Source organism: Saccoglossus kowalevskii, chromosome 2 (assembly GCF_978046115.1).
Source record: "Saccoglossus kowalevskii chromosome 2, keSacKowa6.1, whole genome shotgun sequence".
In the NCBI taxonomy this organism is placed as follows: Eukaryota; Metazoa; Hemichordata; class Enteropneusta; family Harrimaniidae; genus Saccoglossus; species Saccoglossus kowalevskii.
In genome coordinates this window covers 47,876,010-47,900,123 of record NC_140642.1, presented here as the reverse complement: position 1 = coordinate 47,900,123, position 24,114 = coordinate 47,876,010, and the positions used below count along the sequence as shown (strand labels likewise).

The 24,114-nt window shown below is 40.8% G+C and overlaps 4 pseudogenes; all 4 read right to left on the bottom strand.

Annotated features, from left to right (window-relative positions):
* Positions 1-597: 597 nt before the first annotated feature.
* On the bottom strand, positions 598-717 carry LOC146750289 (5S ribosomal RNA; annotated as a pseudogene).
* Positions 718-813: 96 nt separating this feature from the next.
* LOC146750288 (5S ribosomal RNA) lies at positions 814-933 on the bottom strand (annotated as a pseudogene).
* A 96-nt stretch (positions 934-1,029) lies between these two features.
* LOC146750287 (5S ribosomal RNA) lies at positions 1,030-1,148 on the bottom strand (annotated as a pseudogene).
* Positions 1,149-1,459: 311 nt separating this feature from the next.
* Positions 1,460-1,579, bottom strand: LOC146750286 (5S ribosomal RNA; annotated as a pseudogene).
* Between the last annotated feature and the right edge of the window lie 22,535 nt (positions 1,580-24,114).

The window sequence follows — 24,114 nt, the reverse complement described above, 5'->3', positions numbered from 1 at the left end:
TTGTGGCAAAGTCGTGGAAAAGTACTGAAAAGTGTGGCAAAGTACTGACAAGTGTGGCAAAGTACTGAAAAGTTGTGGTAATGTCGTGGCAAAGTACTGAAAAGTGTGGCAAAGTACTGAAAAGTTGTGGCAAAGTTCTGAAAAGTAGTGGCAAAGTACTCAAAGGTAGTGGCAAAGTGCTGAAAAGTGTGGCAAAGTACTGAAAAGTTGTGGCAAAGTGCTGAAAAGTAGTGGCAAAGTACTGAAAAGCAGTGGCAAAGTACTGAAAAGTGTGGCAAAGTACTGAAAAGTTGTGGCAATGTCGTGGCAAAGTACTGAAAAGTGTGGCAAAGTACTGAAAAGTTGTGGCAAAGTTCTGATAAGTAGTGGCAAAGTACTGAAAGGTAGTGGCAAAGTGCTGAAAAGTGTGGCAAAGTGCTGAAAAGCCTTGGCAAAGTACTGAAAAGTGTGGCAAATTACTGAAAAGTTGTGGCGAAGTGCTGAAAAGTAGTGGCAAAGTACTGAAAAGTAGTGGCAAAGTGCTGAAAAGTGTGGCAAAGTACTGAAAAAAAATCCCGGGAAAAAGTTAGTATGTACGGTGGAATAAAAAAGTTGATGAGCCTAATGCACGTGCTATTCCCAGCCGGTCTCCCATGCAAGTACTGACCACGCCCGCTGCAGCTTAACTTCAGTGATTGGACGAGAACTGGTGTATTCTGCAATGGTTTGGCCGTAGGCTGAATATTCGTCCGAATTGTATGTAATTTAATGCTTCGTCTATGCAAAAAATCATGGGAAAAAGTTAGTATGTAATGTGGAATAAAAATTTTGATGAGCCTACTACATGTGGTATTCCCAACCGGTCTCCCACTCAAGTACTAACCATGCCCGATGCAGGTTAACTTCAGTGATCGGACGAGAACTGGTGTATTCTGCATTGTTTTGGCAGTAGGCTGAATATTCGTCGCAATTGAATGTCATTTAATGCTTCGGCTAGGCAAAAAATCATGGAAAAAAGATAGTATGTACAGTGAAATAGAAATGTTGATGAGCCTACTGCACGTGGTATTCTCAGGTGGTCTCCCATGCAAGTACTAACCACGTCCGGTGAGATTATCTTCAGGGATCGGACGAGAACTGGTGTATTCTGCATTGGTTTGTCAGTAGGCTGAAAATTCGTCGGAATTGGATGACATTTAATGCTTCGGCTATGCAAAAAATCATGGGAAAAAGTTAGTATGTACAGTGAAATAAAAATGTTGATGAGCCTACTGCACGTGGTATCCTCAGCCGCTTTCCCATGCAAGTACTAACCACGTCCGGTGAGCTTAACTTCAGTGACCAAACGAGAACTGATGTATTCTGCAATGGTTTGGCAGTAGGCTGAATACACGTCGGAAGTGGATGTCATTTAATGCTACGGCTAGGCAAAAAATCATGGGAAAAAGATAGTATGTAATGTGGAATAAAAATGTTGATGAGCCTACTGCACGTGGTGTTCCCAGCCGGTCTCCAATGCATGTACTAACCACGCCCAATGCAGCTTAACTTCAGTGATCGGACGAGAACTGGTGTATTCTGCAATGGTTTGTCAGTAGGCTGAATATTCGTCGGAATTTGATGTAATTTAATACTTCGGCTAGGCAAAAAATCCCGGGAAAAAGTTAGAATGTACGGTGGAATAAAAATGTTGATGAGCCTAATGCACGTGGTATTCCCAGCCGGTCTCGCATGCAAGTACTAACCACGCCCGATGCAGCTTAACTTCAGCGATCGGACGAGAACTGTTAATGGCAAAGTACTGAAAAGTAGTGGCAAAGTGTTGGAAAGTGTGGCAAAGTACTGAAAAGTTGTGTCAAGTGCTGAAAAGTAGTGGCAAAGTACTGAGAAGCAGTGGCAAAGTACTGAAAAGGGTGGCAGAGTACTGAAAAGTTGTGGCAAAGTCGTGGCAAAGTACTGTACAGTGTGGCAAAGTACTGAAAAGTTGTGGCAAAGTGCTGAAAATTAGTTGCAAAGTACTGAAAAGCAGTGGCAAAGTGTTGGAAAATGTGGCAAAGTGATGAAAAGTAGTGGCAAAGTACTGAAATGTTGTGACAAAGTGCTGAAAATTAGTGGCAAAGTTATAAAAAGTGTGGCAAAGTACTCAAAAGTTTTGGCAATGTCGTGGCAAATTAATGAAAAGTGTGGCAAAGTACTGAAAAGTTGTGGCAAAGTGCTGAAAGGTAGTGGCAATGTACTGAAAAGCAGTGGCAAAGTCCTGAAAAGTGTGGCCAAGTACTGAAAAGTTGTGACAAAGTCGTGGCAAAGTACTGACAAGTTGTGTCAAAGTGCTGATAAGTAGTGGCAAAGTACTGAAAAGTAGTGGCAAAGTGTTGAAAAGTGTGGCAAAGTACTGAAAAGTTGTGGCAAAGTGCTGAAAAGTAGTGGCAAAGTACTGAAAAGTTGTGGCAAAGTACTGAAAGGCGGTGGCAAAGTACTGAAAAGTGTGGCAAAGTACTAAAAAGTTGTGGCAAAGAACTGAAAAGTGTGGCAAAGTACAGAAAAGTTGTGGCAAAGTGCTGAAAAGTAGTGGCAAAGTACTGAAAAGTAGTGGCAAAGTGCTGAAAAGTGTGATAAAATACTGAAAAGTTGTGGCAAAGTCGAGGCAAAGTACTGAAAAGCGTGGCAAAGTACAGAAAAGTTGTGACAAAGTGCTGAAAAGTAGTGGCAAAGTACTGAAAAAGTGTGGCAAAGTACTGAAAAGTTGTGGCAAAGTGCTGAAAAGTTGTGGCAAAGTACTGAAAATCAGTGGCAAAGTACTGAAAAGTGTGGAAAAGTACTGAAAAGTTGTGGCAAAGTCGTGGCAAAGTACTGAAAAGTGTGACAAAGTACTGAAAAGTGGTGGCAAAGTACTGAAAAGCGTGGCAAAGTACAGAAAAGTTGTGACAAAGTGATGAAAAGTAGTGACAAAGTACTGAAAAGTGTGGCAAAGTACTGAAAAGTTGTGGCAAATTCATGGCAAAGAGCTGAAAAGTAGTGGCAAAGTACTAAAAAGTAGTGGCAAAGTACTGAAAAGTGTGGCAAATTACAGAAAAGTTGTGGCAAAGTGCTGAAAAGTGTGGCAAAGTACTGAAAAGTTGTGGCAAAGTGCTGAAAAATAGTGGCAAAGTACTGAAAAGCAGTGGCAAAGTAATGAAAAGTTGTGGCAAAGTCGTGGCAAAGTACTGAAAAGTGTGGCAAAGTACTGAAAAGTTTTGTCAAAATGCTGAAAAGTAGTGGCAAAGTACTGAAAAGTGTGGCAAAGTATAGAAAAGTAGTGGCAAAGTGCTGGAAAGTGTGGCAAAGTACTGAAAAGTTGTGGTAAAGTGCTGACAATTAGTGGCAAAGTAGTGAAAAGTAGTTGCAAAGTACTGAAAAGGGTGGCAAAGTACTGCAAAGTTGTGGCAAAGTCATGGCAAAGTACTGAGAAGTGTGGCAAATTACAGAAAAGTTGTGGCAAAGTGCTGAAAAGTGTGGCAAAGTACTGAAAAGCTGTGGCAAAGTGCTGAAAATTTGTGGCAAAGTACTGAAAAGCAGTTGCAAAGAACTGAAAAGGGTGGCAAAGTATTGCAAAGTTGTGGCAAAGTCGTGGCAAAGTATTGAAATGTTGTGGCAAAGTGCTGGAAAGTGTGTCAAAGTACTGAAAAGTTGTGGCAAAGTCGTGGAAAAGTACTGAAAAGTGTGGCAAAGTACTGAAAAGTTGTGGCAATGTCGTGGCAAAGTACTGAAAAGTGTGGCAAAGTACTGAAAAGTTGTGGCAAAGTTCTGAAAAATAGTGGCAAAGTACTGAAAGGTAGTGGCAAAGTGCTGAAAAGTGTGGCAAAGTACTGAAAAGCTGTGGCAAAGTGCTGAAAATTAGTGGCAAAGTACAGAAAAGCAGTTGCAAAGAACTGAAAATGGTGGCAAAGTATTGAAATGTTGTGGCAAAGTGCTGGAAAGTGTGGCAAAGTACTGAAAAGTTGTGGCAAAGTCGTGGAAAAGTACTGAAAACTGTGGCAAAGTACTGAAAAGTTGTGGCAATGTCGTGGCAAAGTACTGAAAAGTGTGGCAAAGTACTGAAAAGTTGTGGCAAAGTTCTGAAAAGTAGTGGCAAAATACTGAAAGGTAGTGGCAAAGTGCTGAAAAGTGTGGCAAAGTACTGAAAAGTTGTGGCAAAGTGCTGAAAAATAGTGGCAAAGTACTGAAAAGCAGTGGCAAAGAACTGAAAAGTGTGGCAAAGTACTGAAAAGTTTTGTCAAAATGCTGAAAAGTAGTGGCAAAGTACTGAAAAGTGTGGCAAAGTACTGAAAAGTTGTGGCAAACTGCTGAAAAGCCTTCGCAAAGTACTAAAAAGTGTGGCAAAATACTGAAAAGTTGTGGCGAAGTGCTGAAAAGTAGTGGCAAAGTACTGAAAAAGTAGTGGCAAAGTGCTGAAAAGTGTGGCAAAGTACTGAAAAGATGAGGCAAAGTGCTGAAAAGATGTGGCAAAGTACTGAAAAGCAATGGCAAAGTACTGAAAAGTGTGGCAAAGTACTGAAAAGTTGTGGCAAAATCGTGGCAAAGTACTGAAAAGTGTGGCAAGGTACTGAAAAGTAGTGGCAAAGTACTGAAAAGTAGTGGCAAAGTGCTGAAAAGTGTGGCAAAGTACTGACAAGTTGTGGCAAAGTCGTGGCAAAGTACTGAAAAGCAGTGGCAAAGTACTGAAAAGTGTGGCAAAGTACTAAAAAGTTGTGGCAAAGTGCTGAAAAGTAGTGGCAAAGTACTGAAAAGTCTGGCAAAGTACTCAAAAGTTGTGGCAAAGTCGTGGCAAAGTACTGAAAAGTGTGGCAAAGTACTGCAAAGTTGTGGCAAAGTGCTGAAAAGTAGTGGCAAAGTACTGAAAAGTAGTGGCAAACTGCTGAAAAGTGTGGCAAAGTACTGAAAAGTTGTGGCAAAGTCGTGACAAAGTACTGACAATCGTGGCAAAGTACTGAAAAGTTGTGGCAAAATGCTGAAAAGTGTGGCAAAGTACTGAAAAGTTGTGGCAAAGTCGTGGCAAAGTGCTGAAAAGTAGTGGCAAAGTACTGAAAAGTAGTGGCAACGTGCTGAAAAGTGCGGCAAGGTACTGAGAAGTTGTGGCAAATTGCTGAAAATTAGTGGCAAAGTACTGAAAAGCAGTTGCAAAGTACTGAAAATGGTGGCAAAGTACTGCAAAGTTGTGGCAAAGTCGTGGCAAAGTACTGAAAAGTGTGGCAAAGTACTGAAAGGTTGTGGCAAAGTGCTGAAAAGTAGTTGCAAAGTACTGAAAAGTGTGGCAAAGTACTGAAAAGTTGTGACAAAGTCATGGCAAAGTACTGAAATGTTGTGGCAAAGTGCTGAAAAGTGTGGCAAAGTACTGAAAAGTTGTGGCAAAGTCGTGGAAAAGTACTGACAAGTGTGGCAAATACTGAAAAGTGTGGCAAAGTACTGAAAGGTTGTGGCAAAGTCGTGGCAAAGTACTGAAAAGTGTGGCAAAGTACTGAAAAGTTGTGGCAAAGTTCTGAAAAGTAGTGGCAAAGTACTGAAAAGTTGTGGCAAAGTGCTGAAAAGTTGTGGCAAAGTACTGAAAATCAGTGGCAAAGTACTGAAAAGTGTGGAAAAGTACTGAAAAGTTGTGGCAAAGTCGTGGCAAAGTACTGAAAAGTGTGACAAAGTACTGAAAAGTTGTGGCAAAGTACTGAAAAGCGTGGCAAAGTACAGAAAAGTTGTGACAAAGTGCTGAAAAGTAGTGACAAAGTACTGAAAAGTTGTGGCAAATTCATGGCAAAGAGCTGAAAAGTAGTGGCAAAGTACTGAAAAGTAGTGGCAAAGTGCTGAAAAGTGTGGCAAAGTGCTGACAATTAGTGGCAAAGTACTGAAAAGGTTGACAAAGTACTGCAAAGTTGTGGCAAAGTCGTGGCAAAGTACTGAAAAGTGTGGCAAATTACAGAAAAGTTGTGGCAAAGTGCTGAAAAGTGTGGCAAAGTACTGAAAAGTTGTGGCAAAGTGCTGAAAAATAGTGGCAAAGTACTGAAAAGCAGTGGCTAAGTAATGAAAAGTTGTGGCAAAGTCGTGGCAAAGTACTGAAAAGTGTGGCAAAGTACTGAAAAGTTTTGTCAAAATGCTGAAAAGTAGTGGCAAAGTACTGAAATGTTGTGGCAAAGTGCTGAAAAGTGTGGCAAAGTACTGAAAAGTTGTGGCAAAGTCGTGGAAAAGTACTGACAAGTGTGGCAAATACTGAAAAGTGTGGCAAAGTACTGAAAGGTTGTGGCAAAGTCGTGGCAAAGTACTGAAAAGTGTGGCAAAGTACTGAAAAGTTGTGGCAAAGTTCTGAAAAGTAGTGGCAAAGTACTGAAAAGTTGTGGCAAAGTGCTGAAAAGTTGTGGCAAAGTACTGAAAATCAGTGGCAAAGTACTGAAAAGTGTGGAAAAGTACTGAAAAGTTGTGGCAAAGTCGTGGCAAAGTACTGAAAAGTGTGACAAAGTACTGAAAAGTTGTGGCAAAGTACTGAAAAGCGTGGCAAAGTACAGAAAAGTTGTGACAAAGTGCTGAAAAGTAGTGACAAAGTACTGAAAAGTTGTGGCAAATTCATGGCAAAGAGCTGAAAAGTAGTGGCAAAGTACTGAAAAGTAGTGGCAAAGTGCTGAAAAGTGTGGCAAAGTGCTGACAATTAGTGGCAAAGTACTGAAAAGGTTGACAAAGTACTGCAAAGTTGTGGCAAAGTCGTGGCAAAGTACTGAAAAGTGTGGCAAATTACAGAAAAGTTGTGGCAAAGTGCTGAAAAGTGTGGCAAAGTACTGAAAAGTTGTGGCAAAGTGCTGAAAAATAGTGGCAAAGTACTGAAAAGCAGTGGCAAAGTAATGAAAAGTTGTGGCAAAGTCGTGGCAAAGTACTGAAAAGTGTGGCAAAGTACTGAAAAGTTTTGTCAAAATGCTGAAAAGTAGTGGCAAAGTACTGAAAAGTGTTTCAAAGTATAGAAAAGTAGTGGCAAAGTGCTGGAAAGTGTGGCAAAGTACTGAAAAGTTGTGGTAAAGTGCTGACAATTAGTGGCAAAGTAGTGAAAAGCAGTTGCAAAGTACTGAAAAGGGTGGCAAAGTACTGCAAAGTTGTGGCAAAGTCATGGCAAAGTACTGAGAAGTGTGGCAAATTACAGAAAAGTTGTGGCAAAGTGCTGAAAAGTGTGGCAAAATACTGAAAAGCTGTGGCAAAGTGCTGAAAATTAGTGGCAAAGTACTGAAAAGCAGTTGCAAAGAACTGAAAAGGGTGGCAAAGTATTGCAAAGTTGTGGCAAAGTCGTGGCAAAGTATTGAAATGTTGTGGCAAAGTGCTGGAAAGTGTGGCAAAGTACTGAAAAGTTGTGGCAAAGTCGTGGAAAAGTACTGAAAAGTGTGGCAAAGTACTGAAAAGTTGTGGCAATGTCGTGGCAAAGTACTGAAAAGTGTGGCAAAGTACTGAAAAGTTGTGGCAAAGTTCTGAAAAATAGTAGCAAAGTACTGAAAGGTAGTGGCAAAGTGCTGAAAAGTGTGGCAAAGTACTGAAAAGCTGTGGCAAAGTGCTGAAAATTAGTGGCAAAGTACTGAAAAGCAGTTGCAAAGAACTGAAAATGGTGGCAAAGTATTGAAATGTTGTGGCAAAGTGCTGGAAAGTGTGGCAAAGTACTGAAAAGTTGTGGCAAAGTCGTGGAAAAGTACTGAAAAGTGTGGCAAAGTACTGAAAAGTTGTGGCAATGTCGTGGCAAAGTACTGAAAAGTATGGCAAAGTACTGAAAACTTTTGTCAAAATGCTGAAAAGTAGTGGCAAAGTACTGAAAAGTGTGGCAAAGTACTGAAAAGTTGTGGCAAAGTGCTGAAAAGCCTTCGCAAAGTACTAAAAAGTGTGGCAAAATACTGAAAAGTTGTGGCGAAGTGCTGAAAAGTAGTGGCAAAGTACTGAAAAGAAGTGGCAAAGTGCTGAAAAGTGTGGCAAAGTACTGAAAAGATGAGGCAAAGTGCTGAAAAGATGTGGCAAAGTACTGAAAAGCAGTGGCAAAGTACTGAAAAGTATGGCAAAGTACTGAAAAGTTGTGGCAAAGTTCTGAAAAGTAGTGGCAAAGTACTGAAAGGTAGTGGCAAAGTGCTGAAAAGTGTGGCAAAGTACTGAAAAGTTGTGGCAAAGTGCTGAAAAATAGTGGCAAAGTACTGAAAAGCAGTGGCAAAGTACTGACAAGTTGTGGCGAAGTGCTGAAAAGTAGTGGCAAAGTACTGAAAAGTAGTGGCAAAGTGCTGAAAAGTGTGGCAAAGTACTGAAAAGATGAGGCAAAGTGCTGAAAAGATGTGGCAAAGTACTGAAAAGTCTGGCAAAGTACTCAAAAGTTGTGGCAAAGTCGTGGCAAAGTACTGAAAAGTGTGGCAAAGTACTGCAAAGTTGTCCCAAAGTGCTGAAAAGTAGTGGCAAAGTACTGAAAAGTAGTGGCAAACTGCTGAAAAGTGTGGCAAAGTACTGACAAGTTGTGGCAAAGTCGTGACAAAGTACTGAAAATCGTGGCAAAGTACTGAAAAGTTGTGGCAAAGTGCTGAAAAGTGTGGCAAAGTACTGACAAGTTGTGGCAAAGTCGTGGCAAAATACTGAAAAGCAGTGGCAAAGTACTGAAAAGTGTGGCAAAGTACTGAAAAGTTGTGGCAAAGTGCTGAAAAGTAGTGGCAAAGTACTGAAAAGTCTGGCAAAGTACTCAAAAGTTGTGGCAAAGTCGTGGCAAAGTACTGAAAAGTGTGGCAAAGTACTGCAAAGTTGTCCCAAAGTGCTGAAAAGTAGTGGCAAAGTACTGAAAAGTAGTGGCAAACTGCTGAAAAGTGTGGCAAAGTACTGACAAGTTGTGGCAAAGTCGTGACAAAGTACTGAAAATCGTGGCAAAGTACTGAAAAGTTGTGGCAAAATGCTGAAAAGTGTGGCAAAGTACTGAAAAGTTGTGGCAAAGTCGTGGCAAAGTGCTGAAAAGTATTGGCAAAGTACTGAAAAGTAGTGGCAACGTGCTGAAAAGTGCGGCAAGGTACTGAGAAGTTGTGGCAAATTGCTGAAAATTAGTGGCAAAGTACTGAAAAGCAGTTGCAAAGTACTGAAAATGGTGGCAAAGTACTGCAAAGTTGTGGCAAAGTCGTGGCAAAGTACTGAAAAGTGTGGCAAAGTACTGAAAGGTTGTGGCAAAGTGCTGAAAAGTAGTTGCAAAGTACTGAAAAGTGTGGCAAAGTACTGAAAAGTTGTGACAAAGTCATGGCAAAGTACTGAAATGTTGCGGCAAAGTGCTGAAAAGTGTGGCAAAGTACTGAAAAGTTGTGGCAAAGTCGTGGAAAAGTACTGACAAGTGTGGCAAATACTGAAAAGTGTGGCAAAGTACAGAAAGGTTGTGGCAAAGTCGTGGCAAAGTACTGAAAAGTGTGGCAAAGTACTGAAAAGTTGTGGCAAAGTTCTGAAAAGTAGTGGCAAAGTACTGAAAGGTAGTGGCAAAGTGCTGAAAAGTGTGGCAAAGTACAGAAAAGTTGTGGCAAAGTGCTGAAAAGTGTGGCAAAGTACTGAAAAGCTGTGGCAAAGTGCTGAAAATTAGTGGCAAATTACTGAAAAGCAGTTGCAAAGAACTGAAAAGGGTGGCAAAGTACTGCAAAGTTGTGGCAAAGTCGTGGCAAAGTATTGAAATGTTGTGGCAAAGTGCTGGAAAGTGTGGCAAAGTACTGAAAAGTTGTGGCAAAGTCGTGGAAAAGTACTGAAAAGTGTGGCAAAGTACTGAAAAGTTGTGGCAATGTCGTGGCAAAGTACTGAAAAGTGTGGCAAAGTACTGAAAAGCAGTGGCAAAGTACTAAAAAGTGTGGCAAAGTACTGAAAAGTTGTGGAAAAATCGTGGCAAAGTAATGAAAAGTGTGGCAAAGTACTGAAAAGTTGAGGCAAAGTGCTGAAAAGTAGTGGCAAAGTACTGAAAAGTAGTGGCAAAGTGCTGAAAAGTGTGGCAAAGTACTGACAAGTTGTGGCAAAGTCGTGGCAAAGTACTGAAAAGCAGTGGCAAAGTACTGAAAAGTGTGGCAAAGTACTGAAAAGTTGTGGCAAAGTCGTGGCAAAGTCCCGAAAAGTGTGGCCAAGTACTGAAAAGTTGTGGCAAAGTGCTGAAAAGTAGTGGCAAAGTACTGAAAAGTGTGGCAAAGTACTCAAAAGTTGTGGCAAAGTCGGGGCAAAGTACTGAAAAGTGTGGCAAAGTACTGCAAAGTTGTGGCAAAGTGCTGAAAAGTAGTGGCAAAGTACTGAAAAGTAGTGGCAAAGTGCTGAAAAGTGTGGCAAAGTATTGAAAAGTTGTGGCAAAGTCGTGGCAAAGTACTGAAAAGCGTGGCAAAGTACTGAAAAGTTGTGGCAAAGTGCTGAAAAGTGTGGCAAAGTACTGAAAAGTTGTGGCAAAGTCGTGGCAAAGTGCTGAAAAGTAGTGGCAAAGTACTGAAAAGCAGTGGCAACGTGCTGAAAAGTGCGGCAAGGTACTGAGAAGTTGTGGCAAAGTGCTGAAAATTAGTGGCAAAGTACTGAAAAGCAGTTGCAAAGTACTGAAAATGGTGGCAAAGTACTCCAAAGTTGTGGCAAAGTCGTGGCAAAGTACTGAAAAGTGTGGCAAAGTACAGAAAGGTTGTGGCAAAGTGCTGAAAAGTAGTTGCAAAGTACTGAAAAGTGTGGCAAAGTACTGAAAAGTTGTGACAAAGTCATGGCAAAGTACTGAAATGTTGTGGCAAAGTGCTGAAAAGTGTGGCAAAGTACTGAAAAGTTGTGGCAAAGTCGTGGAAAAGTACTGAAAAGTGTGGCAAATACTGAAAAGTGTGGCAAAGTACTGAAAGGTTGTGGCAAAGTCGTGGCAAAGTACTGAAAAGTGTGGCAAAGTACTGAAAAGTTGTGGAAAAGTTCTGAAAAGTAGTGGCAAAGTACTGAAAGGTAGTGGCAAAGTGCTGAAAAGTGTAGCAAAGTACTGAAAAGTTGTGGCGAAGTGCTGAAAAGTAGGGCAATGTACTGAAAAGCAGTGGCAAAGTACTGAAAAGTGTGGCAAAGTACTGAAAAGTTGTGGAAAAGTCGTGGCAATGTACTGAAAAGTGTGGCAAAGTACTGAAAAGTTTTGTCAAAATGCTGAAAATTAGTGGCAAAGTACTGAAAATTGTGGCAAAGTTCTGAAAAGTTTTGGCAAAGTGCTGAAAATCCTTGACAAAGTACTGAATAGTGTGGCAAAGTACTTAAAAGTTGTGGCAAAGTGCTGAAAAGTAGCGGCAAAGTGATGAAAAGTAGTGGCAAAGTACTGAAAAGTTGTGGCAAAGTGCTGAAAATTAGTGGCAAAGTACTGAAAAGTGTGGCAAAGTACTCAAAAGTTGTGGCAATGTCGTGGCAAAGTACTGAAAAGTGTGGCAAAGTACTGAAAAGTTGTGGCAAAGTGCTGAAAGGTAGTGGCAGTGTACTGAAAAGCTGTGGCAAAGTCCTGAAAAGTGTGGACAAGTACTGAAAAGTTGTGACAAAGTCGTGGCAAAGTACTGAAAAGTTGTGGCAAAGTCGTGGCAAAGTACTTAAAATTGTGGCAAAGTACTGAAAAGTTGTGGCAAAGTGCTGATAAGTAGTGGCAAAGTACTGAAAAGTAGTGGCAAAGTGTTGAAAAGTGTGGCAAAGTACTGAAAAGTTGTGGCAAAGTGCTGAAAAGTAGTGGCAAAGTACTGAAAAGTTGTGGCAAAGTACTGAAAGGCGGTGGCGAAGTGCTGAAAAGTAGTGGCAAAGTACTGAAAAAGTGTGGCAAAGTACTGAAAAGTTGTGGCAAAGTGCTGAAAAGTTGAGGCAAAGTACTGAAAATCAGTGGCAAAGTACTGAAAAGTGTGGAAAAGTACTGAAAAGTTGTGGCAAAGTGATGAAAATTAGTGGCAAAGTACTGAAAAGCAGTGGCAAAGTACTGAAAAGTTTGGCAAAGTACTGAAAAGTTGTGGCAAAGTACTGAAAAGTGTGGCAAAGTACAGAAAATATGTGGCAAAGTGCTGAAAAGTAGTGGCAAAGTACTGAAAAGTGTGGCAAAGTACTGAAAAGTTGAGGCAAAGTGCTGAAAAGTAGTGGCAAAGTACTGAAAAGTAGTGGCAAAGTGCTGAAAAGTGTGGCAAAGTACTGAAAAGTTGTGGCAAAGTGCTGACAATTAGTGGCAAAGTACTGAAAAGGTTGGCAAAGTACTGCAAAGTTGTGGCAAAGTCGTGGCAAAGTACTGAAAATTGTGGCAAATTAGAGAAAAGTTGTGGCAAAGTGCTGAAAAGTGTGGCAAAGTACTGAAAAGTTGTGGCAAAGTGCTGAAAAATAGTGGCAAAGTACTGAAAAGCAATGGCAAAGTACTGACAAGTTGTGGCAAAGTCGTGGAAAAGTACTGAAAAGTGTGGCAAATACTGAAAAGTGTGGCAAAGTACTGAAAGGTTGTGGCAAAGTCGTGGCAAAGTACTGAAAAGTGTGGCAAAGTACTGAAAAGTTGTGGAAAAGTTCTGAAAAGTAGTGGCAAAGTACTGAAAGGTAGTGGCAAAGTGCTGAAAAGTGTAGCAAAGTACTGAAAAGTTGTGGCGAAGTGCTGAAAAGTAGGGCAATGTACTGAAAAGCAGTGGCAAAGTACTGAAAAGTGTGGCAAAGTACTGAAAAGTTGTGGAAAAGTCGTGGCAATGTACTGAAAAGTGTGGCAAAGTACTGAAAAGTTTTGTCAAAATGCTGAAAATTAGTGGCAAAGTACTGAAAATTGTGGCAAAGTTCTGAAAAGTTTTGGCAAAGTGCTGAAAATCCTTGACAAAGTACTGAATAGTGTGGCAAAGTACTTAAAAGTTGTGGCAAAGTGCTGAAAAGTAGCGGCAAAGTGATGAAAAGTAGTGGCAAAGTACTGAAAAGTTGTGGCAAAGTGCTGAAAATTAGTGGCAAAGTACTGAAAAGTGTGGCAAAGTACTCAAAAGTTGTGGCAATGTCGTGGCAAAGTACTGAAAAGTGTGGCAAAGTACTGAAAAGTTGTGGCAAAGTGCTGAAAGGTAGTGGCAGTGTACTGAAAAGCTGTGGCAAAGTCCTGAAAAGTGTGGACAAGTACTGAAAAGTTGTGACAAAGTCGTGGCAAAGTACTGAAAAGTTGTGGCAAAGTCGTGGCAAAGTACTTAAAATTGTGGCAAAGTACTGAAAAGTTGTGGCAAAGTGCTGATAAGTAGTGGCAAAGTACTGAAAAGTAGTGGCAAAGTGTTGAAAAGTGTGGCAAAGTACTGAAAAGTTGTGGCAAAGTGCTGAAAAGTAGTGGCAAAGTACTGAAAAGTTGTGGCAAAGTACTGAAAGGCGGTGGCGAAGTGCTGAAAAGTAGTGGCAAAGTACTGAAAAAGTGTGGCAAAGTACTGAAAAGTTGTGGCAAAGTGCTGAAAAGTTGAGGCAAAGTACTGAAAATCAGTGGCAAAGTACTGAAAAGTGTGGAAAAGTACTGAAAAGTTGTGGCAAAGTGATGAAAATTAGTGGCAAAGTACTGAAAAGCAGTGGCAAAGTACTGAAAAGTTTGGCAAAGTACTGAAAAGTTGTGGCAAAGTACTGAAAAGTGTGGCAAAGTACAGAAAATATGTGGCAAAGTGCTGAAAAGTAGTGGCAAAGTACTGAAAAGTGTGGCAAAGTACTGAAAAGTTGAGGCAAAGTGCTGAAAAGTAGTGGCAAAGTACTGAAAAGTAGTGGCAAAGTGCTGAAAAGTGTGGCAAAGTACTGAAAAGTTGTGGCAAAGTGCTGACAATTAGTGGCAAAGTACTGAAAAGGTTGGCAAAGTACTGCAAAGTTGTGGCAAAGTCGTGGCAAAGTACTGAAAATTGTGGCAAATTAGAGAAAAGTTGTGGCAAAGTGCTGAAAAGTGTGGCAAAGTACTGAAAAGTTGTGGCAAAGTGCTGAAAAATAGTGGCAAAGTACTGAAAAGCAATGGCAAAGTACTGACAAGTTGTGGCAAAGTCGTGGCAAAGTACTGAAAAGTGTGGCAAAGTACTGAAAAGTTTTGTCAAAATGCTGAAAAGTAGTGGCAAAGTACTGAAAAGTGTGGCAAAGTATAGAAAAGTAGTGGCAAAGTGCTGGAAAGTGTGGCAAAGTACTGAGAAGTTGTGGCAAAGTGCTGACAATTAGTGGCAAAGTAGTGAAAAGCAGTTGCAAAGTACTGAAAAGGGTGGCAAAGTACTGCAAAGTTGTGGCAAAGTCGTGGTAAAGTACTGAAAAGTGTGGCAAATTACAGAAAAGTTGTGGCAAAGTGCTGAAAAGTGTGGCGAAGTACTGAAAAGCTGTGGCAAAGTGCTGACAATTAGTGGCAAAGTACTGAAAAGGTTGGCAAAGTACTGCAAAGTTGTTGCAAAGTCGTGGCAAAGTACTGAAAAGTGTGGCAAATTACAGAAAAGTTGTGGCAAAGTGCTGAAAAGTGTGGCAAAGTGCTGAAAAATAGTGGCAAAGTACTGAAAAGCAATGGCAAAGTACTGACAAGTTGTGGCAAAGTCGTGGCAAAGTACTGAAAAGTGTGGCAAAGTACTGAAAAGTTTTGTCAAAATGCTGAAAAGTAGTGGCAAAGTACTGAAAAGTGTGGCAAAGTATAGAAAAGTAGTGGCAAAGTGCTGGAAAGTGTGGCAAAGAACTGAGAAGTTGTGGCAAAGTGCTGACAATTAGTGGCAAAGTAGTGAAAAGCAGTTGCAAAGTACTGCAAAGTTGTGGCAAAGTCGTGGCAAAGTACTGAAAAGTGTGGCAAATTACAGAAAAGTTGTGGCAAAGTGCTGAAAAGTGTGGCGAAGTACTGAAAAGCTGTGGCAAAGTGCTGACAATTAGTGGCAAAGTACTGAAAGGTAGTGGCAAAGTGCTGAAAAGTGTAGCAAAGTACTGAAAAGTTGTGGCGAAGTGCTGAAAAGTAGGGCAATGTACTGAAAAGCAGTGGCAAAGTACTGAAAAGTGTGGCAAAGTACTGAAAAGTTGTGGAAAAGTCGTGGCAATGTACTGAAAAGTGTGGCAAAGTACTGAAAAGTTTTGTCAAAATGCTGAAAATTAGTGGCAAAGTACTGAAAATTGTGGCAAAGTTCTGAAAAGTTTTGGCAAAGTGCTGAAAAGCCTTGACAAAGTACTGAATAGTGTGGCAAAGTACTTAAAAGTTGTGGCAAAGTGCTGAAAAGTAGCGGCAAAGTGATGAAAAGTAGTGGCAAAGTACTGAAAAGTTGTGGCAAAGTGCTGAAAATTAGTGGCAAAGTACTTAAAAGTGTGGCAAAGTACTCAAAAGTTGTGGCAATGTCGTGGCAAAGTACTGAAAAGTGTGGCAAAGTACTGAAAAGTTGTGGCAAAGTGCTGAAAGGTAGTGGCAGTGTACTGAAAAGCTGTGGCAAAGTCCTGAAAAGTGTGGACAAGTACTGAAAAGTTGTGACAAAGTCGTGGCAAAGTACTGAAAAGTTGTGGCAAAGTCGTGGCAAAGTACTTAAAATTGTGGCAAAGTACTGAAAAGTTGTGGCAAAGTGCTGATAAGTAGTGGCAAAGTACTGAAAAGTAGTGGCAAAGTGTTGAAAAGTGTGGCAAAGTACTGAAAAGTTGTGGCAAAGTGCTGAAAAGTAGTGGCAAAGTACTGAAAAGTTGTGGCAAAGTACTGAAAGGCGGTGGCGAAGTGCTGAAAAGTAGTGGCAAAGTACTGAAAAAGTGTGGCAAAGTACTGAAAAGTTGTGGCAAAGTGCTGAAAAGTTGAGGCAAAGTACTGAAAATCAGTGGCAAAGTACTGAAAAGTGTGGAAAAGTACTGAAAAGTTGTGGCAAAGTGATGAAAATTAGTGGCAAAGTACTGAAAAGCAGTGGCAAAGTACTGAAAAGTTTGGCAAAGTACTGAAAAGTTGTGGCAAAGTACTGAAAAGTGTGGCAAAGTACAGAAAATGTGTGGCAAAGTGCTGAAAAGTAGTGGCAAAGTACTGAAAAGTGTGGCAAAGTACTGAAAAGTTGAGGCAAAGTGCTGAAAAGTAGTGGCAAAGTACTGAAAAGTAGTGGCAAAGTGCTGAAAAGTGTGGCAAAGTACTGAAAAGTTGTGGCAAAGTGCTGACAATTAGTGGCAAAGTACTGAAAAGGTTGGCAAAGTACTGCAAAGTTGTGGCAAAGTCGTGGCAAAGTACTGAAAAGTGTGGCAAATTAGAGAAAAGTTGTGGCAAAGTGCTGAAAAGTGTGGCAAAGTACTGAAAAGTTGTGGCAAAGTGCTGAAAAATAGTGGCAAAGTACTGAAAAGCAATGGCAAAGTACTGACAAGTTGTGGCAAAGTCGTGGCAAAGTACTGAAAAGTGTGGCAAAGTACTGAAAAGTTTTGTCAAAATGCTGAAAAGTAGTGGCAAAGTACTGAAAAGTGTGGCAAAGTATAGAAAAGTAGTGGCAAAGTGCTGGAAAGTGTGGCAAAGTACTGAGAAGTTGTGGCAAAGTGCTGACAATTAGTGGCAAAGTAGTGAAAAGCAGTTGCAAAGTACTGAAAAGTGTGGCAAAGTACTGACAAGTTGTGGCAAAGTCGTGGCAAAATACTGAAAAGCAGTGGCAAAGTACTGAAAAGTGTGGCAAAGTACTGAAAAGTTGTGGCAAAGTGCTGAAAAGTAGTGGCAAAGTACTGAAAAGTCTGGCAAAGTACTCAAAAGTTGTGGCAAAGTCGTGGCAAAGTACTGAAAAGTGTGGCAAAGTACTGCAAAGTTGTCCCAAAGTGCTGAAAAGTAGTGGCAAAGTACTGAAAAGTAGTGGCAAACTGCTGAAAAGTGTGGCAAAGTACTGACAAGTTGTGGCAAAGTCGTGACAAAGTACTGAAAATCGTGGCAAAGTACTGAAAAGTTGTGGCAAAATGCTGAAAAGTGTGGCAAAGTACTGAAAAGTTGTGGCAAAGTCATGGCAAAGTGCTGAAAAGTAGTGGCAAAGTACTGAAAAGTAGTGGCAACGTGCTGAAAAGTGCGGCAAGGTACTGAGAAGTTGTGGCAAATTGCTGAAAATTAGTGGCAAAGTACTGAAAAGCAGTTGCAAAGTACTGAAAATGGTGGCAAAGTACTGCAAAGTTGTGGCAAAGTCGTGGCAAAGTACTGAAAAGTGTGGCAAAGTACTGAAAGGTTGTGTCAAAGTGCTGAAAAGTAGTTGCAAAGTACTGAAAAGTGTGGCAAAGTACTGAAAAGTTGTGACAAAGTCATGGCAAAGTACTGAAATGTTGCGGCAAAGTGCTGAAAAGTGTGGCAAAGTATTGAAAAGTTGTGGCAAAGTCGTGGAAAAGTACTGACAAGTGTGGCAAATACTGAAAAGTGTGGCAAAGTACAGAAAGGTTGTGGCAAAGTCGTGGCAAAGTACTGAAAAGTGTGGCAAATTACAGAAAAGTTGTGGCAAAGTGCTGAAAAGTGTGGCAAAGTGCTGAAAAATAGTGGCAAAGTACTGAAAAGCAATGGCAAAGTACTGACAAGTTGTGGCAAAGTCGTGGCAAAGTACTGAAAAGTGTGGCAAAGTACTGAAAAGTTTTGTCAAAATGCTGAAAAGTAGTGGCAAAGTACTGAAAAGTGTGGCAAAGTATAGAAAAGTAGTGGCAAAGTGCTGGAAAGTGTGGCAAAGAACTGAGAAGTTGTGGCAAAGTGCTGACAATTAGTGGCAAAGTAGTGAAAAGCAGTTGCAAAGTACTGCAAAGTTGTGGCAAAGTCGTGGCAAAGTACTGAAAAGTGTGGCAAATTACAGAAAAGTTGTGGCAAAGTGCTGAAAAGTGTGGCGAAGTACTGAAAAGCTGTGGCAAAGTGCTGACAATTAGTGGCAAAGTACTGAAAGGTAGTGGCAAAGTGCTGAAAAGTGTAGCAAAGTACTGAAAAGTTGTGGCGAAGTGCTGAAAAGTAGGGCAATGTACTGAAAAGCAGTGGCAAAGTACTGAAAAGTGTGGCAAAGTACTGAAAAGTTGTGGAAAAGTCGTGGCAATGTACTGAAAAGTGTGGCAAAGTACTGAAAAGTTTTGTCAAAATGCTGAAAATTAGTGGCAAAGTACTGAAAATTGTGGCAAAGTTCTGAAAAGTTTTGGCAAAGTGCTGAAAAGCCTTGACAAAGTACTGAATAGTGTGGCAAAGTACTTAAAAGTTGTGGCAAAGTGCTGAAAAGTAGCGGCAAAGTGATGAAAAGTAGTGGCAAAGTACTGAAAAGTTGTGGCAAAGTGCTGAAAATTAGTGGCAAAGTACTGAAAAGTGTGGCAAAGTACTCAAAAGTTGTGGCAATGTCGTGGCAAAGTACTGAAAAGTGTGGCAAAGTACTGAAAAGTTGTGGCAAAGTGCTGAAAGGTAGTGGCAGTGTACTGAAAAGCTGTGGCAAAGTCCTGAAAAGTGTGGACAAGTACTGAAAAGTTGTGACAAAGTCGTGGCAAAGTACTGAAAAGTTGTGGCAAAGTCGTGGCAAAGTACTTAAAATTGTGGCAAAGTACTGAAAAGTTGTGGCAAAGTGCTGATAAGTAGTGGCAAAGTACTGAAAAGTAGTGGCAAAGTGTTGAAAAGTGTGGCAAAGTACTGAAAAGTTGTGGCAAAGTGCTGAAAAGTAGTGGCAAAGTACTGAAAAGTTGTGGCAAAGTACTGAAAGGCGGTGGCGAAGTGCTGAAAAGTAGTGGCAAAGTACTGAAAAAGTGTGGCAAAGTACTGAAAAGTTGTGGCAAAGTGCTGAAAAGTTGAGGCAAAGTACTGAAAATCAGTGGCAAAGTACTGAAAAGTGTGGAAAAGTACTGAAAAGTTGTGGCAAAGTGATGAAAATTAGTGGCAAAGTACTGAAAAGCAGTGGCAAAGTACTGAAAAGTTTGGCAAAGTACTGAAAAGTTGTGGCAAAGTACTGAAAAGTGTGGCAAAGTACAGAAAATGTGTGGCAAAGTGCTGAAAAGTAGTGGCAAAGTACTGAAAAGTGTGGCAAAGTACTGAAAAGTTGAGGCAAAGTGCTGAAAAGTAGTGGCAAAGTACTGAAAAGTAGTGGCAAAGTGCTGAAAAGTGTGGCAAAGTACTGAAAAGTTGTGGCAAAGTGCTGACAATTAGTGGCAAAGTACTGAAAAGGTTGGCAAAGTACTGCAAAGTTGTGGCAAAGTCGTGGCAAAGTACTGAAAAGTGTGGCAAATTAGAGAAAAGTTGTGGCAAAGTGCTGAAAAGTGTGGCAAAGTACTGAAAAGTTGTGGCAAAGTGCTGAAAAATAGTGGCAAAGTACTGAAAAGCAATGGCAAAGTACTGACAAGTTGTGGCAAAGTCGTGGCAAAGTACTGAAAAGTGTGGCAAAGTACTGAAAAGTTTTGTCAAAATGCTGAAAAGTAGTGGCAAAGTACTGAAAAGTGTGGCAAAGTATAGAAAAGTAGTGGCAAAGTGCTGGAAAGTGTGGCAAAGTACTGAGAAGTTGTGGCAAAGTGCTGACAATTAGTGGCAAAGTAGTGAAAAGCAGTTGCAAAGTACTGAAAAGTGTGGCAAAGTACTGACAAGTTGTGGCAAAGTCGTGGCAAAATACTGAAAAGCAGTGGCAAAGTACTGAAAAGTGTGGCAAAGTACTGAAAAGTTGTGGCAAAGTGCTGAAAAGTAGTGGCAAAGTACTGAAAAGTCTGGCAAAGTACTCAAAAGTTGTGGCAAAGTCGTGGCAAAGTACTGAAAAGTGTGGCAAAGTACTGCAAAGTTGTCCCAAAGTGCTGAAAAGTAGTGGCAAAGTACTGAAAAGTAGTGGCAAACTGCTGAAAAGTGTGGCAAAGTACTGACAAGTTGTGGCAAACTCGTGACAAAGTACTGAAAATCGTGGCAAAGTACTGAAAAGTTGTGGCAAAATGCTGAAAAGTGTGGCAAAGTACTGAAAAGTTGTGGCAAAGTCATGGCAAAGTGCTGAAAAGTAGTGGCAAAGTACTGAAAAGTAGTGGCAACGTGCTGAAAAGTGCGGCAAGGTACTGAGAAGTTGTGGCAAATTGCTGAAAATTAGTGGCAAAGTACTGAAAAGCAGTTGCAAAGTACTGAAAAGTGTGGCAAAGTACTGAAAAGTTGTGGCAAAGTGCTGAAAGGTAGTGGCAGTGTACTGAAAAGCTGTGGCAAAGTCCTGAAAAGTGTGGACAAGTACTGAAAAGTTGTGACAAAGTCGTGGCAAAGTACTGAAAAGTTGTGGCAAAGTCGTGGCAAAGTACTTAAAATTGTGGCAAAGTACTGAAAAGTTGTGGCAAAGTGCTGATAAGTAGTGGCAAAGTACTGAAAAGTAGTGGCAAAGTGTTGAAAAGTGTGGCAAAGTACTGAAAAGTTGTGGCAAAGTGCTGAAAAGTAGTGGCAAAGTACTGAAAAGTTGTGGCAAAGTACTGAAAGGCGGTGGCGAAGTGCTGAAAAGTAGTGGCAAAGTACTGAAAAAGTGTGGCAAAGTACTGAAAAGTTGTGGCAAAGTGCTGAAAAGTTGAGGCAAAGTACTGAAAATCAGTGGCAAAGTACTGAAAAGTGTGGAAAAGTACTGAAAAGTTGTGGCAAAGTGATGAAAATTAGTGGCAAAGTACTGAAAAGCAGTGGCAAAGAACTGAAAAGTTTGGCAAAGTACTGAAAAGTTGTGGCAAAGTACTGAAAAGTGTGGCAAAGTACAGAAAATGTGTGGCAAAGTGCTGAAAAGTAGTGGCAAAGTACTGAAAAGTGTGGCAAAGTACTGAAAAGTTGAGGCAAAGTGCTGAAAAGTAGTGGCAAAGTACTGAAAAGTAGTGGCAAAGTGCTGAAAAGTGTGGCAAAGTACTGAAAAGTTGTGGCAAAGTGCTGACAATTAGTGGCAAAGTACTGAAAAGGTTGGCAAAGTACTGCAAAGTTGTGGCAAAGTCGTGGCAAAGTACTGAAAAGTGTGGCAAATTAGAGAAAAGTTGTGGCAAAGTGCTGAAAAGTGTGGCAAAGTACTGAAAAGTTGTGGCAAAGTGCTGAAAAATAGTGGCAAAGTACTGAAAAGCAATGGCAAAGTACTGACAAGTTGTGGCAAAGTCGTGGCAAAGTACTGAAAAGTGTGGCAAAGTACTGAAAAGTTTTGTCAAAATGCTGAAAAGTAGTGGCAAAGTACTGAAAAGTGTGGCAAAGTATAGAAAAGTAGTGGCAAAGTGCTGGAAAGTGTGGCAAAGTACTGAGAAGTTGTGGCAAAGTGCTGACAATTAGTGGCAAAGTAGTGAAAAGCAGTTGCAAAGTACTGAAAAGTGTGGCAAAGTACTGACAAGTTGTGGCAAAGTCGTGGCAAAATACTGAAAAGCAGTGGCAAAGTACTGAAAAGTGTGGCAAAGTACTGAAAAGTTGTGGCAAAGTGCTGAAAAGTAGTGGCAAAGTACTGAAAAGTCTGGCAAAGTACTCAAAAGTTGTGGCAAAGTCGTGGCAAAGTACTGAAAAGTGTGGCAAAGTACTGCAAAGTTGTCCCAAAGTGCTGAAAAGTAGTGGCAAAGTACTGAAAAGTAGTGGCAAACTGCTGAAAAGTGTGGCAAAGTACTGACAAGTTGTGGCAAACTCGTGACAAAGTACTGAAAATCGTGGCAAAGTACTGAAAAGTTGTGGCAAAATGCTGAAAAGTGTGGCAAAGTACTGAAAAGTTGTGGCAAAGTCATGGCAAAGTGCTGAAAAGTAGTGGCAAAGTACTGAAAAGTAGTGGCAACGTGCTGAAAAGTGCGGCAAGGTACTGAGAAGTTGTGGCAAATTGCTGAAAATTAGTGGCAAAGTACTGAAAAGCAGTTGCAAAGTACTGAAAATGGTGGCAAAGTACTGCAAAGTTGTGGCAAAGTCGTGGCAAAGTACTGAAAAGTGTGGCAAAGTACTGAAAGGTTGTGTCAAAGTGCTGCAAAGTAGTTGCAAAGTACTGAAAAGTGTGGCAAAGTACTGAAAAGTTGTGACAAAGTCATGGCAAAGTACTGAAATGTTGCGGCAAAGTGCTGAAAAGTGTGGCAAAGTACTGAAAAGTTGTGGCAAAGTCGTGGAAAAGTACTGACAAGTGTGGCAAATACTGAAAAGTGTGGCAAAGTACAGAAAGGTTGTGGCAAAGTCTTGGCAAAGTACTGAAAAGTGTGGCAAAGTACTGAAAAGTTGTGGCAAAGTTCTGAAAAGTAGTGGCAAAGTACTGAAAGGTAGTGGCAAAGTGCTGAAAAGTGTGGCAAAGTACAGAAAAGTTGTGGCAAAGTGCTGAAAAGTGTGGCAAAGTACTGAAAAGCTGTGGCAAAGTGCTGAAAATTAGTGGCAAATTACTGAAAAGCAGTTGCAAAGAACTGAAAAGGGTGGCAAAGTACTGCAAAGTTGTGGCAAAGTCGTGGCAAAGTATTGAAATGTTGTGGCAAAGTGCTGGAAAGTGTGGCAAAGTACTGAAAAGTTGTGGCAAAGTCGTGGAAAAGTACTGAAAAGTGTGGCAAAGTACTGAAAAGTTGTGGCAATGTCGTGGCAAAGTACTGAAAAGTGTGGCAAAGTACTGAAAAGCAGTGGCAAAGTACTAAAAAGTGTGGCAAAGTACTGAAAAGTTGTGGAAAAATCGTGGCAAAGTAATGAAAAGTGTGGCAAAGTACTGAAAAGTTGAGGCAAAGTGCTGAAAAGTAGTGGCAAAGTACTGAAAATAGTGGCAAAGTGCTGAAAAGTGTGGCAAAGTACTGACAAGTTGTGGCAAAGTCGTGGCAAAGTACTGAAAAGCAGTGGCAAAGTACTGAAAAGTGTGGCAAAGTACTGAAAAGTTGTGGCAAAGTCGTGGCAAAGTCCCGAAAAGTGTGGCCAAGTACTGAAAAGTTGTGGCAAAGTGCTGAAAAGTAGTGGCAAAGTACTGAAAAGTGTGGCAAAGTACTCAAAAGTTGTGGCAAAGTCGGGGCAAAGTACTGAAAAGTGTGGCAAAGTACTGCAAAGTTGTGGCAAAGTGCTGAAAAGTAGTGGCAAAGTACTGAAAAGTAGTGGCAAAGTGCTGAAAAGTGTGGCAAAGTACTGAAAAGTTGTGGCAAAGTGCTGAAAAGTAGTGGCAAAGTACTGAAAAGTCTGGCAAAGTACTCAAAAGTTGTGGCAAAGTCGTGGCAAAGTACTGAAAAGTGTGGCAAAGTACTGCAAAGTTGTCCCAAAGTGCTGAAAAGTAGTGGCAAAGTACTGAAAAGTAGTGGCAAACTGCTGAAAAGTGTGGCAAAGTACTGACAAGTTGTGGCAAAGTCGTGACAAAGTACTGAAAATCGTGGCAAAGTACTGGAAAGTTGTGGCAAAATGCTGAAAAGTGTGGCAAAGTACTGAAAAGTTGTGGCAAAGTCGTGGCAAAGTGCTGAAAAGTAGTGGCAAAGTACTGAAAAGTAGTGGCAAAGTGCTGAAAAGTGCGGCAAGGTACTGAGAAGTTGTGGCAAATTGCTGAAAATTAGTGGCAAAGTACTGAAAAGCAGTTGCAAAGTACTGAAAATGGTGGCAAAGTACTGCAAAGTTGTGGCAAAGTCGTGGCAAAGTACTGAAAAGTGTGGCAAAGTACTGAAAGGTTGTGTCAAAGTGCTGAAAAGTAGTTGCAAAGTACTGAAAAGTGTGGCAAAGTACTGAAAAGTTGTGACAAAGTCATGGCAAAGTACTGAAATGTTGCGGCAAAGTGCTGAAAAGTGTGGCAAAGTACTGAAAAGTTGTGGCAAAGTCGTGGAAAAGTACTGACAAGTGTGGCAAATACTGAAAAGTGTGGCAAAGTACAGAAAGGTTGTGGCAAAGTCGTGGCAAAGTACTGAAAAGTGTGGCAAAGTACTGAAAAGTTGTGGCAAAGTTCTGAAAAGTAGTGGCAAAGTACTGAAAGGTAGTGGCAAAGTGCTGAAAAGTGTGGCAAAGTACAGAAAAGTTGTGGCAAAGTGCTGAAAAGTGTGGCAAAGTACTGAAAAGCTGTGGCAAAGTGCTGAAAATTAGTGGCAAATTACTGAAAAGCAGTTGCAAAGAACTGAAAAGGGTGGCAAAGTATTGAAATGTTGTGGCAAAGTGCTGGAAAGTGTGGCAAAGTACTGAAAAGTTGTGGCAAAGTCGTGGAAAAGTACTGAAAAGTGTGGCAAAGTACTGAAAAGTTGTGGCAATGTCGTGGCAAAGTACTGAAAAGTGTGGCAAAGTCCTGAAAAGCAGTGGCAAAGTACTAAAAAGTGTGGCAAAGTACTGAAAAGTTGTGGAAAAATCGTGGCAAAGTAATGAAAAGTGTGGCAAAGTACTGAAAAGTTGAGGCAAAGTGCTGAAAAGTAGTGGCAAAGTAC